We start from the raw sequence: 13,028 nt of genomic DNA, 5'->3' as shown, positions 1-13,028 counted from the left end.
ATATATATATATGTATGTATTTAGTATTTTCATGTTTATACCTGTGTTTAGTTTTGTTAGACGTTTGATGTAGCGATGTAAATTGTTGATAATAAAAAATAATAAATAAAATAATAAATATATTTTTTAAATAACCTCCAGGCAGCTCAGCAGATCATTGGGTTTGGCTTGTTTTTCTCGTGCTGTGCTTGAAATTAAAGTGAATTGATTCGAATTCTATAAATTCTGAGATTTCATGGGTCTATGGTTGAGTAGGTTTACGATCTTTCTTGTATGGGTCGTGTTATTACAGTTACTACTACAGGCTACTACATATGTAGGATCTTAATTCGAGCCAGTTTGCTACAGCAGGGAATTAATCCTGCAATAAAGGAAATGTGAAATATTATGTGGATTATAATTAATGGACATGTTTGTAGGGGTGAATGAAAATCAAGACTGAAATTTCAAAGTGGAAATTACAATCTTCAGAAGACTATTAAACTTCAAATACACTACAAGTTTGAAATATCCTGCTTTGCAGGATATTTCTCCTGCAACAGGGTGATCCTACATATGTACAACACGTCATCCTCCTATCACGAGTATAGGGTGTGGGAAAGCTTGCATGTGGATAGGCCATTGGCTGAGAAATCAGTCCGTCTCATGTTGAGAGAGCTCGGCATTTAGCCTTGATACTGTAGACAGCATAACTAATAAACCTGAATTACTAAAACAGTGGTTTTGTTGTATACAACTTTTGAGGCGTTAATGTCAATTTAACCTAGGTCTAAAAATATAATTATTGTCATCTTCAACCTAGAGCGTAACCAGGAAGTGAGTGTGCGCTCTGGAGACGAGGGGAGCTTTGGTGTGGAGGAGTGATTCTGGATAAACACTTTCACTTGAAAGTCGCAGCTACATGGTTTTCTTCAAAGTAGTCATGGCCCACGGAAGTCGCCTTCCAAGACCCGGGGATTATGATATTAGTGCTGTAATGTCTTTGTAAGTAAATCAGTCTTTCATGCTTTATGTTGCCTCTAAAAAGAAAAAGAAAGACCGTAGGATAGGCTCGTGCTCTACTCCGTGTATACACAGGATACTTTGTAGTGAAATTCACAGCTTGGATCGCTCACGGCTGCAGTAATAATTGTCATATATTTTGCAACATTCATTCACTGTTAAAATGCAATGTTTTGGCTATTGCTACGTTTGTGAAGTGGACCATTTTGTGTCACTGCAATCAAGGTTCATGCCAAAGTACCGTAGGCTACTATACCACCTGCTTGTCTCTGTTCAGAGAACTGTTTCAAACGTTTACACAGAACTTTGGACCCGAGCCTTGGCATAGAAGTGTGTGTGTACGCGCATGTGTTTTGTCTGTGTTTTTGTATCTGTGTGTGTGGCAATTGTGTCATAGTTATACAATTGTTATTCTCACAATGGTAGGACCTGGATTATGAGTCCAGATTCCAGTTGCTGTTCTCTCTCTCTCTCTCTCTCTCTCTCTCTCTCTCTCCCTCGCTCTCTCTCTCTCCCTCTCTCTCCCTCTCTCTGTGTGTGCTGTTATTCAGAACACTAACTTATTTCCAGTCTACATGTAATTTGAATCATATCACAAGGTGGCACACTGACATTTTTCAACATGAATGAAGTCCTAGATAGGGAGAGCACTGAAGGCCAAGCAGAGAACCAGTGAAAGTTAAATTACACTCTTTGAGTGACATGTCCCCATAATGTGTGGGTAATGGTACTATGTAATTAAAGTACATTAAACAAAGGCACTAAAAGGGTTGTGATTGGCAGCAGGTCTTGAGCAGACCACCCCTACCAGCCTGGTCTCATAGACTAGACGTAACATAGTAAATATAAATCCTCAATACCCAAATTAGTATGATATGTTACGTTTGGCATGGTTACGTAAGACAGATGGTTACTTAATGTAAAATGTATGGTTGTTCGAGGTGGGTGGTTGTTCGAGGTGGATGGGTAGGCGTATAATGCGAACGTCTAGCAACCCAAAGGTTACGAGTTCAAATCTCAGCACGGACAACTTTAGCATTTCAGCTAATTAGCAACTTTTCTACTACTTTTTATCTACTTTGAAACTACTTAACATATTAGCTAAACCTAACCTTAACCCTTTAAGCTAACCCTTCCCCTAACCTTAACTCTTTTAGTTAACCCTTACCTAAACCCTTTAAAACCTCTTGAAGCTAGGGGGTAGAATTTCTATGTTTGGAAAAATAACGTTCCCATTGTAAGCTGCCTATTTCTCAGGTCCAGATGCTAGAATATGCATATAATTGACAGAGTAGGATAGAAAACACTCTAAAGTTTCCAAAACTGTCAAAATATTGTCTGTGAGTATAACAGAACTGATTTTGCAGGCGAAAACCTGAGAAAATCCAACCCGGAAGTGACTCTTATTTTGAAAAATCCCTGTTCCATTGCCTGCCTTTCCTCCATTTAAAGGGATATCAACCAGATTCCTTTTCCTGTGGCTTCCTCAGGATGTGAACAGTCTTTAGACATAGTTTCAAGCTTTTATTTTGAAAAATGAGCGAGATTTATCAAAACGCGTCAGTGGATACACGGATGTCCCTCCATGTCCCTCCATTAGTTCACACTGGTTGCTCGACATTTTCTTTCTCTCCAGTATTGAATAGTTTACAGTCCGGTTGAAATATTATCGATTATTGATGTTAAAAACAACCTGAGGATTGATTATTAAAAAACGTTTGACATGTTTCCACGAACTTTACGGATACTCTTTGGAATTTTCGTCAAGCCTTGATGACCTGTCTAAGGCTGTGGAATACTGAACATAACACGCCAAACAAATTGAGTTTTTTATATATAAAAATAATCTTTATCGAACAAAAGGAACATTTATTGTGTAACTGGGAGTCTCGTGAGTGCAAACATCCGAAGATCATCAAAGATAAGCGATTCATTTTATTGCTTTTCTGGCTTTCGTGACCAATCTACACTGCTGCTAGGTGTTCTTAATGTTTTGCCTAGTGATCGATAAACTCACACAAACGCTTGGATTGCTTTCGCTGTAAAGCATATTTTCAAAATCTGACACGACAGGTGGATTAACAACAAGCTAAGCTGTGTTTTGCTATATTGCACTTGTGATTTCATGAATATAAATATTTTTAGCAATTTCTTAAAATTTGGCGCTCTGCAATTTAGCGGTTGTTGATGAAAATGATCCCGCTAAAGGGATCCGTGCGTCATGAAGTTTTAACCTAACATATCATACATTTGGAAAAACATATTGTACATTTTGCAAATTCGTAACATATAATACGAATTGTAATTTGTAGCATATGATACGAAAAGGGTGATGGAAATTCACAAATTAATACTTACTGTTAGGTTCTAATTATAATAGTAAGAACTCGACGGACACTGTGAAAGCTTAAACCAAGTTTATTCTTCCCAAAGGTTCGAACAGCTGAATCAACGAAAACATATTCACACGAGCACTAGTATTTAACCCTTTCTCCTATGCTGAGTCTCTTACACATCTGTACAGCCAATGCATCTCTGTTGCTAGACAGAAACTTTAGTGATATCTCACTCACTCACTCACTCACTCACTCACTCACTCACTCACTCACTCACTCACTCACTCACACAAACACACACCCACACACACACACACACTGGACACCAACATAATGTCATTAACCTCAGGTTATTACACAATATCAATTAAATGTCATTAGATTCCCTAATATATTGCTATTACAGTTTTGTTACAAAGCAATAAAGGAATTATGTGTCAGAGAGTCATCAGTGGTGTAACATATAGGTACTCTCATGCAAAGAGTGAGAGTTTTTCTCCATCTCTCCAGCTCTTAATTTTGCCTGACATTGGAGCTCTCTGTCCTTCGGATAACAACTATGAGAGAGATTGAGAAGGAAGAGAACTGAATCAGAAGCACAACATAACTTTGTTTTGGCCGGATATGGTTCTCAATCAGGGACAGCTGTCTATCGTTGTCTCTGATTGGGAATCATACTTAGGCAACCTTTTTCCCTTTTGTGTTTGTGGGAAGTAGTCTTTGTTTGGGGTACTATAGCCCTCTTAAGCTTCGCGATCGTTTTTGTATTGTTTATTGTTTTTGTTGGCGATATCATCCAAATAAAAAGTAATGTACGCTCACCACGCTGCGCTTTGGTCTTCCTTCAACGACGGCCGTGACAGTTCTTCGGCTTGCAAGCCTCCTCCTTTTTCCTCCAAACATAATGATGGTCATTATGGCCAAACAGTTCTATTTTTGTTTCATCAGACCAGAGGACATTTCTCCCAAAAGTGCGATCTTTGTCCCCATGTGCAGTTGCAAACCGTAGTCTGGCTTTTTTATGGCGGTTTTGGAGCAGTTGCTTCTTTCTTGCTGAGCTGCCTTTCAGGTTGTGTAGATATCGGACTCGTTTTACTGTGAATATAGAATATTTTGTACCTGTTTTCTCCAGCATCTTCACAAGGTCCTTTGCTGTTGTTCTGGGCTTGATTTGCACTTTTCGCGCCAAAGTACGTTTATCTCTAGGAGACAGAACATGTCTCATTGCTGAGCGGTATGACGGCTGCGTGGTCCATTGGTGTTTATACTTACGTGATATTGTTTGTACAGCTGAACGTGGTACCTTCAGGCGTTTGGAAATTGCTCACAAGGATGAACCAGACTTGTGGAGGTCCACATTTTTTTTCTGAGGTCTTGGCTGATTTCTTTAGATTTTCCCATGATGTCAAGCAAAGAGGCACTGAGTTTGAAGGTAGGCCTTGAAATACATCCACAGGTACACCTCCAATTGACTCAAAGGACTCAAATAGCTTATCAGAAGCTTCTAAAGCAATGACATCATTTTCTGGAATTTTCCATGCCGTTTAAAGGCACAGTCAACTTGGTGTTTGTCAACTTCTGACCCACTGGAATTGTGCTACAGTAAAATAATCTGTCTGTAAACAATTGTTGGAAAGATGACTTGTATCATGCACAAAGTAGATGACCTAACCTATTTGCCAAAACTATAGTTTGTTATTAACAAGAAATGTGCGGAGTGGTTGAAAAACGAGTTTTAATGACTCCAGCCTAAGTGTATGTACACTTCCGACTTCAACTGTATAATGGGAAACTTGCTCAATTTGGGCTTAATGTGCAAATATGCAGGTCATCAGGGTCAATATTACGAGACCTAGAGAACAACATAAACTTGGTTTTATTAGCATTTAGCACTAGTTTAAGATCAGTTAAGCAATTTTTGAATTCAGTCAAAACCATGCTGAAAGTAATAAATGGCCTGCTGTACTGAGTGGGCACAGGAGTAAATAACTGTATCATCCGCACAGAGATGAATGTTACAGGTTTCAACAGATAGACCAATATTATTTATATAAATAATGAAGAGAACAGTGCCCAAAATCTACCCCTGCGACACACCTTTTGTAATATTGAGGAAACTCGATTTGATATCGTCACATTGTGTCCTGTCCGTTCGGTAGTTATTGAACCAATTGCAAGATGCCTGATCTAGGCCTATTTCAGATAACCTTTGAAGAAGTAAGAAACGGTCAACCGTATCAAATGCCTTTGACAGGTCAATAAATAAGGCAGCACAATGATTTGTATTATCTAAACAATATAACAGATCATCTAAGACAAGCAGAGCTGCTGAAACAGCGCTGTGTCCAGGTCTTAAACCAGACTGGTGCTCATTAACAATACAATGAGAAGTAAAAAACGTTCTAAACTGAGAGTTCGCCAGGGACTCTAAAACTTTGGCAAGGTAAGATTGCTTGGATATTAGACGGTAGTTGTCAAAGTCAGAAGGATCTTCGCATTTGTTTAGGGGGAGGAATGCTGCCGTTTTACAGATCTTAGGGATCACCCCAGAAACAATTGTCAAGTAAAAAAATATATGTTTTACTTGACAATCAATGATTCTGCAACTAGTGGGGCAGAAAGCTACAACAAAAAATGGATCAATTGAGTTAGACCCAGTGGATTGTTTTACATCGATCTTCAATAAGGCACTTAGTACATCATAGACATCAAATGCTTGGAATGAAAATGAGGAATGTGTATCTGGGAATGTATTGTTCCCTGCAACCTGGTTCGAGGTGAGGAAAGGACTTCCTCTGCTGCAATCAAAGTTTTAAGAAGCTATTTTATCAAATAGGTGGCCCGCTGAGGCAAAGTGGTTATTAAAAGCACCACAAATGTCCATCTTATCTGTTATGAGACCAGAGGTTGTCATAACCTACTTGGATAATGTCGTAGCTGAATCAGAATTAGTTAGGTAACATAGATAAATAATATGTTTTATTTACTTTATACTTCTCATTAGAATGTCTTCTTTTGGACTATACTGTTGGCAGTTGCATTTTCCTTTCTTCTCTAGGGAAAAGTCACTTGGGGCCCAGAGGCGGGAGAGGTCAGGCTTGTCTTTTACATGTCTGGTAATATGCAGAATATCAGAAAGGGAGAAGTCAGGTTTGAAAATTGTCTTCATATGTGAATGTGTCTGTAACTATTCCTAAACCATGTGAAGGGCTCCACCATGTCTGTACTCCAGTCACTCCCTCCTTTTCCCATTGGGGGGAGGAGTATGGCAGTGTCTGGAACCATTGTATGTCCCCTCTGATGTTGCACTTATCTTTCATAGTATATGACCTAGAGGCTCACTCCCCTCCGTGAGCTTGTCCAGGAGGGGGTGTATTTGAGATGGGGATATCTAGAATTGACAATTGATATATGCCATTAGATGAGGTAATGTTTTGGTACTAGGAAGTACCAAGAACGAGAAGTAGAACCTCGTCTAAGAGACCAAACTGAACGATAATTTATTGCTAATGTTATCTGGCTATGGGCTACTCCTCTTTAAGTAAAAGGCCCTTTTTGAAGTTCCTAAGATCTGTGGTTCGTCATGTGAGTTGAGAGGGGTGTATCTTGGCTATAAAATATACTAAGTATTCTTTTGTAAGCACTCTCAGATAATAAATTTATAGACACTGAATTGATCTGAGAGTCAAAGGGCTATGGTGAAGCTCATATAATTAAAGATGGACTTTAAAATATAACTCTGACTTGTGTGTGGTTTGTACACTCTCCTCATTTAGTAATACAGGAAATTACCACGACAATAATGAACGGACAGAGTTTTGTTTCAGAGATTTGACTACATTCCAGAAGGCAGCTGGATTCTCATCATTCTCAGATACACAGTTCAAGAAGTATGACGTATTTGACGAATTGTATCCGGCAGTCTTATTTAGCCAAGTTTCAGATATTACCAGAATGTCCATGTTGGTTTGAGAGGTCAGAGTTCAAATAAAATAGATTTTCGAGATCAAACTTCTGGCATTGACATTAATCAATGACGCAGCTGCAGGATTTCAGTCTGTAATACAAGCATACTATGCTCAGTTGATAACCCCTTATTTGAAAATACCAAAGGGATAGTTTGAATTGGTTCAGATACAAGATAGTCTAAAACTGTACCATTGGGCCTACGCTTTGAACAAAGATGTGGATTTAAACAAGAGTCAATGAGGGTTACCTGTTGCGGGCTTGCAGTATGATGATAACGCGGATCATTTATGGTTGGGCTTACCTGAGCGGAACCTGTATCCAAAAGATTAAAGTCAGAGACAGGGGTGGGTTGTCTATCACCACCACACAATAATAATACATGATAGCACAGTAACACAGTAATAACATAATATTACCTTCCCTCTCGCTCTTTCCTTCTCTCTCTCCCTCTCCCTCCATCCCTGCAAGAAGTTGACACGGGAGTGAAAATCCATTCATGTCCTGTCTTGTACTGTCAGGTTTTTTCCTGTATTGTCCTGATCCTGCAACAGTTCTATAACATTCCCATCCTGTCCCGATAAGAATCACTCCCCTCCCGTGCTCATTTTTATGCACAGAAATCAGAAATAATTTATTATGTTAGTTGGTCGTCTGTCTGTACCCCGCTCTGCGTGTGATTAGCCATAGAAACTGCTCCATTGGGCTGCTGCTCATGGTTCACTAGACAGTAAAAAAATGTATTGGCTACAAAGGGATCTTTATATACTTGGGAGAGTGCTTCTGTCCAAGGCAGAGGAACTGTCTCGCTTTGTGTACACCTCGTTATCTTTATTTGTAAATCCCTCTGCCTGTAAAGAGATCAACAAGGCCTTTCTTGACTTCATCTGGAAAAATAAGTCTCACAAACTAAAAAAGTCAGTCCTCTCAAATAAAAGAGTTGAAGGAGGTCTGAAGCTGTTGGATTTAGTTGACATAAATAACACTTTCAAGATCAATTGGTTGAAAAGATGTTTGGTCAATACAGAATCAATTTGGTATTTCATTCCAAACAATGTGTGGGAGGTAAAGGTTGGGAGGTCTTCAGTTTTTACTGCAATGTAATTATATTCCTGAAAGATCACCAGCTAAATTGGCTAGGTTTCACCAACAAGCTTTAATGGTCCAGAAAATATGTTTCCTGCACAATTGTCCCCCACATAAAGCTATTTTGTGGAATAATTCAGACATAACTGTAAGGAATAAGTAATTGTTCTACCCTAGCTGGCATGAGAGGAATATTGACTTTGTTCTTGATGTTTTTGACAACAGGGGTAATATTCTTGAATATAAACAATTTCTAACATTGAATGAGTTTCCAATACCTTTAAGAGAGTTTATTTCTGTGATCAAAGCCATTCCCAGTGGTCTAACTACAGATTTGGTGATGTTCACAGAGCTTATCCAGAACTCAGTTTGGGAGGCGTGGGCTTACTTGAGAAATCTTGTTGTAATAAATACATAACACAAATTTTCCATTCACGGAACCAACTTTAATTAGAGGAACATTTTTCTGGAACTTGCTTATTCCTAACATTGTCTGGAAAAAAACGTTGTTAATGCCTTACAAATATTGTATACCTAACAAATTGAAGGAAGTGCACTTTAAAATTCTGGATAAGATATATCCATGTAATTCTGTCCAAATTTGTGGCTATTGATGATATCTGCGTTTTCTGTGAAAAATAAGGTGAAAATCTGACTCACTTGATCTATTCATGTAAATTTGTATTAGAAATTTGGGAAAATCTTGCAGGATACTTATTTACCATTTTAAACACTACCCATGTTTTCGACATGAAGGATATAGTATATTAGTATGTTACTACTGCAATGATAACAAGACCATTGAAATTTTTATTTCTTGTTGCCAAAAACTTTATACACAAACAACAATTCCATAATTCCATACCAATATTAAAAATATTTTTGATTTAATTGAATCATCTTGTTAAGACATTATGAATGAATAACATCAAGAATAACATATTCCTAAATCATTATAATGAGATTTTTTCAGAATGAATACAATTGCACTCAAATTATAATTTTTTATTTATTATTTATATATATATATATGTATGTATTTAGTATTTTCATGTTTATACCTGTGTTTAGTTTTGTTAGACGTTTGATGTAGCGATGTAAATTGTTGATAATAAAAAATAATAAATAAAATAATAAATATATTTTTTAAATAACCTCCAGGCAGCTCAGCAGATCATTGGGTTTGGCTTGTTTTTCTCGTGCTGTGCTTGAAATTAAAGTGAATTGATTCGAATTCTATAAATTCTGAGATTTCATGGGTCTATGGTTGAGTAGGTTTACGATCTTTCTTGTATGGGTCGTGTTATTACAGTTACTACTACAGGCTACTACATATGTAGGATCTTAATTCGAGCCAGTTTGCTACAGCAGGGAATTAATCCTGCAATAAAGGAAATGTGAAATATTATGTGGATTATAATTAATGGACATGTTTGTAGGGGTGAATGAAAATCAAGACTGAAATTTCAAAGTGGAAATTACAATCTTCAGAAGACTATTAAACTTCAAATACACTACAAGTTTGAAATATCCTGCTTTGCAGGATATTTCTCCTGCAACAGGGTGATCCTACATATGTACAACACGTCATCCTCCTATCACGAGTATAGGGTGTGGGAAAGCTTGCATGTGGATAGGCCATTGGCTGAGAAATCAGTCCGTCTCATGTTGAGAGAGCTCGGCATTTAGCCTTGATACTGTAGACAGCATAACTAATAAACCTGAATTACTAAAACAGTGGTTTTGTTGTATACAACTTTTGAGGCGTTAATGTCAATTTAACCTAGGTCTAAAAATATAATTATTGTCATCTTCAACCTAGAGCGTAACCAGGAAGTGAGTGTGCGCTCTGGAGACGAGGGGAGCTTTGGTGTGGAGGAGTGATTCTGGATAAACACTTTCACTTGAAAGTCGCAGCTACATGGTTTTCTTCAAAGTAGTCATGGCCCACGGAAGTCGCCTTCCAAGACCCGGGGATTATGATATTAGTGCTGTAATGTCTTTGTAAGTAAATCAGTCTTTCATGCTTTATGTTGCCTCTAAAAAGAAAAAGAAAGACCGTAGGATAGGCTCGTGCTCTACTCCGTGTATACACAGGATACTTTGTAGTGAAATTCACAGCTTGGATCGCTCACGGCTGCAGTAATAATTGTCATATATTTTGCAACATTCATTCACTGTTAAAATGCAATGTTTTGGCTATTGCTACGTTTGTGAAGTGGACCATTTTGTGTCACTGCAATCAAGGTTCATGCCAAAGTACCGTAGGCTACTATACCACCTGCTTGTCTCTGTTCAGAGAACTGTTTCAAACGTTTACACAGAACTTTGGACCCGAGCCTTGGCATAGAAGTGTGTGTGTACGCGCATGTGTTTTGTCTGTGTTTTTGTATCTGTGTGTGTGGCAATTGTGTCATAGTTATACAATTGTTATTCTCACAATGGTAGGACCTGGATTATGAGTCCAGATTCCAGTTGCTGTTCTCTCTCTCTCTCTCTCTCTCTCTCTCTCTCTCTCTCTCTCTCCCTCGCTCTCTCTCTCTCCCTCTCTCTCCCTCTCTCTGTGTGTGCTGTTATTCAGAACACTAACTTATTTCCAGTCTACATGTAATTTGAATCATATCACAAGGTGGCACACTGACATTTTTCAACATGAATGAAGTCCTAGATAGGGAGAGCACTGAAGGCCAAGCAGAGAACCAGTGAAAGTTAAATTACACTCTTTGAGTGACATGTCCCCATAATGTGTGGGTAATGGTACTATGTAATTAAAGTACATTAAACAAAGGCACTAAAAGGGTTGTGATTGGCAGCAGGTCTTGAGCAGACCACCCCTACCAGCCTGGTCTCATAGACTAGACGTAACATAGTAAATATAAATCCTCAATACCCAAATTAGTATGATATGTTACGTTTGGCATGGTTACGTAAGACAGATGGTTACTTAATGTAAAATGTATGGTTGTTCGAGGTGGGTGGTTGTTCGAGGTGGATGGGTAGGCGTATAATGCGAACGTCTAGCAACCCAAAGGTTACGAGTTCAAATCTCAGCACGGACAACTTTAGCATTTCAGCTAATTAGCAACTTTTCTACTACTTTTTATCTACTTTGAAACTACTTAACATATTAGCTAAACCTAACCTTAACCCTTTAAGCTAACCCTTCCCCTAACCTTAACTCTTTTAGTTAACCCTTACCTAAACCCTTTAAAACCTCTTGAAGCTAGGGGGTAGAATTTCTATGTTTGGAAAAATAACGTTCCCATTGTAAGCTGCCTATTTCTCAGGTCCAGATGCTAGAATATGCATATAATTGACAGAGTAGGATAGAAAACACTCTAAAGTTTCCAAAACTGTCAAAATATTGTCTGTGAGTATAACAGAACTGATTTTGCAGGCGAAAACCTGAGAAAATCCAACCCGGAAGTGACTCTTATTTTGAAAAATCCCTGTTCCATTGCCTGCCTTTCCTCCATTTAAAGGGATATCAACCAGATTCCTTTTCCTGTGGCTTCCTCAGGATGTGAACAGTCTTTAGACATAGTTTCAAGCTTTTATTTTGAAAAATGAGCGAGATTTATCAAAACGCGTCAGTGGATACACGGATGTCCCTCCATGTCCCTCCATTAGTTCACACTGGTTGCTCGACATTTTCTTTCTCTCCAGTATTGAATAGTTTACAGTCCGGTTGAAATATTATCGATTATTGATGTTAAAAACAACCTGAGGATTGATTATTAAAAAACGTTTGACATGTTTCCACGAACTTTACGGATACTCTTTGGAATTTTCGTCAAGCCTTGATGACCTGTCTAAGGCTGTGGAATACTGAACATAACACGCCAAACAAATTGAGTTTTTTATATATAAAAATAATCTTTATCGAACAAAAGGAACATTTATTGTGTAACTGGGAGTCTCGTGAGTGCAAACATCCGAAGATCATCAAAGATAAGCGATTCATTTTATTGCTTTTCTGGCTTTCGTGACCAATCTACACTGCTGCTAGGTGTTCTTAATGTTTTGCCTAGTGATCGATAAACTCACACAAACGCTTGGATTGCTTTCGCTGTAAAGCATATTTTCAAAATCTGACACGACAGGTGGATTAACAACAAGCTAAGCTGTGTTTTGCTATATTGCACTTGTGATTTCATGAATATAAATATTTTTAGCAATTTCTTAAAATTTGGCGCTCTGCAATTTAGCGGTTGTTGATGAAAATGATCCCGCTAAAGGGATCCGTGCGTCATGAAGTTTTAACCTAACATATCATACATTTGGAAAAACATATTGTACATTTTGCAAATTCGTAACATATAATACGAATTGTAATTTGTAGCATATGATACGAAAAGGGTGATGGAAATTCACAAATTAATACTTACTGTTAGGTTCTAATTATAATAGTAAGAACTCGACGGACACTGTGAAAGCTTAAACCAAGTTTATTCTTCCCAAAGGTTCGAACAGCTGAATCAACGAAAACATATTCACACGAGCACTAGTATTTAACCCTTTCTCCTATGCTGAGTCTCTTACACATCTGTACAGCCAATGCATCTCTGTTGCTAGACAGAAACTTTAGTGATATCTCACTCACTCACTCACTCACTCACTCACTCACTCACTCACTCA

General features: G+C 38.1%; 1 protein-coding gene across 2 annotated transcripts in view; it reads left to right on the top strand.

The window, feature by feature from the left end:
- Positions 1 to 10,043: 10,043 nt before the first annotated feature.
- Positions 10,044 to 13,028, top strand: part of nr1i2 (nuclear receptor subfamily 1, group I, member 2) — a 34,042-nt gene continuing 31,057 nt past the window's right edge. The window contains exon 1 of one of the 2 annotated variants that reach the window (XM_039007117.1): positions 10,044 to 10,394. The gene's annotated coding sequence lies outside the window, so the exon portion shown is untranslated. The remainder of the gene's footprint in view (positions 10,395 to 13,028) is intronic. The other variant, XM_039007116.1, reaches the window with a different exon arrangement.

This window comes from Salvelinus namaycush, chromosome 13 (assembly GCF_016432855.1).
Source record: "Salvelinus namaycush isolate Seneca chromosome 13, SaNama_1.0, whole genome shotgun sequence".
In the NCBI taxonomy this organism is placed as follows: domain Eukaryota; kingdom Metazoa; phylum Chordata; class Actinopteri; order Salmoniformes; family Salmonidae; genus Salvelinus; species Salvelinus namaycush.
Note: the sequence above shows the minus strand (reverse complement) of the source record. Positions and strands in the feature narration are given on the sequence as shown.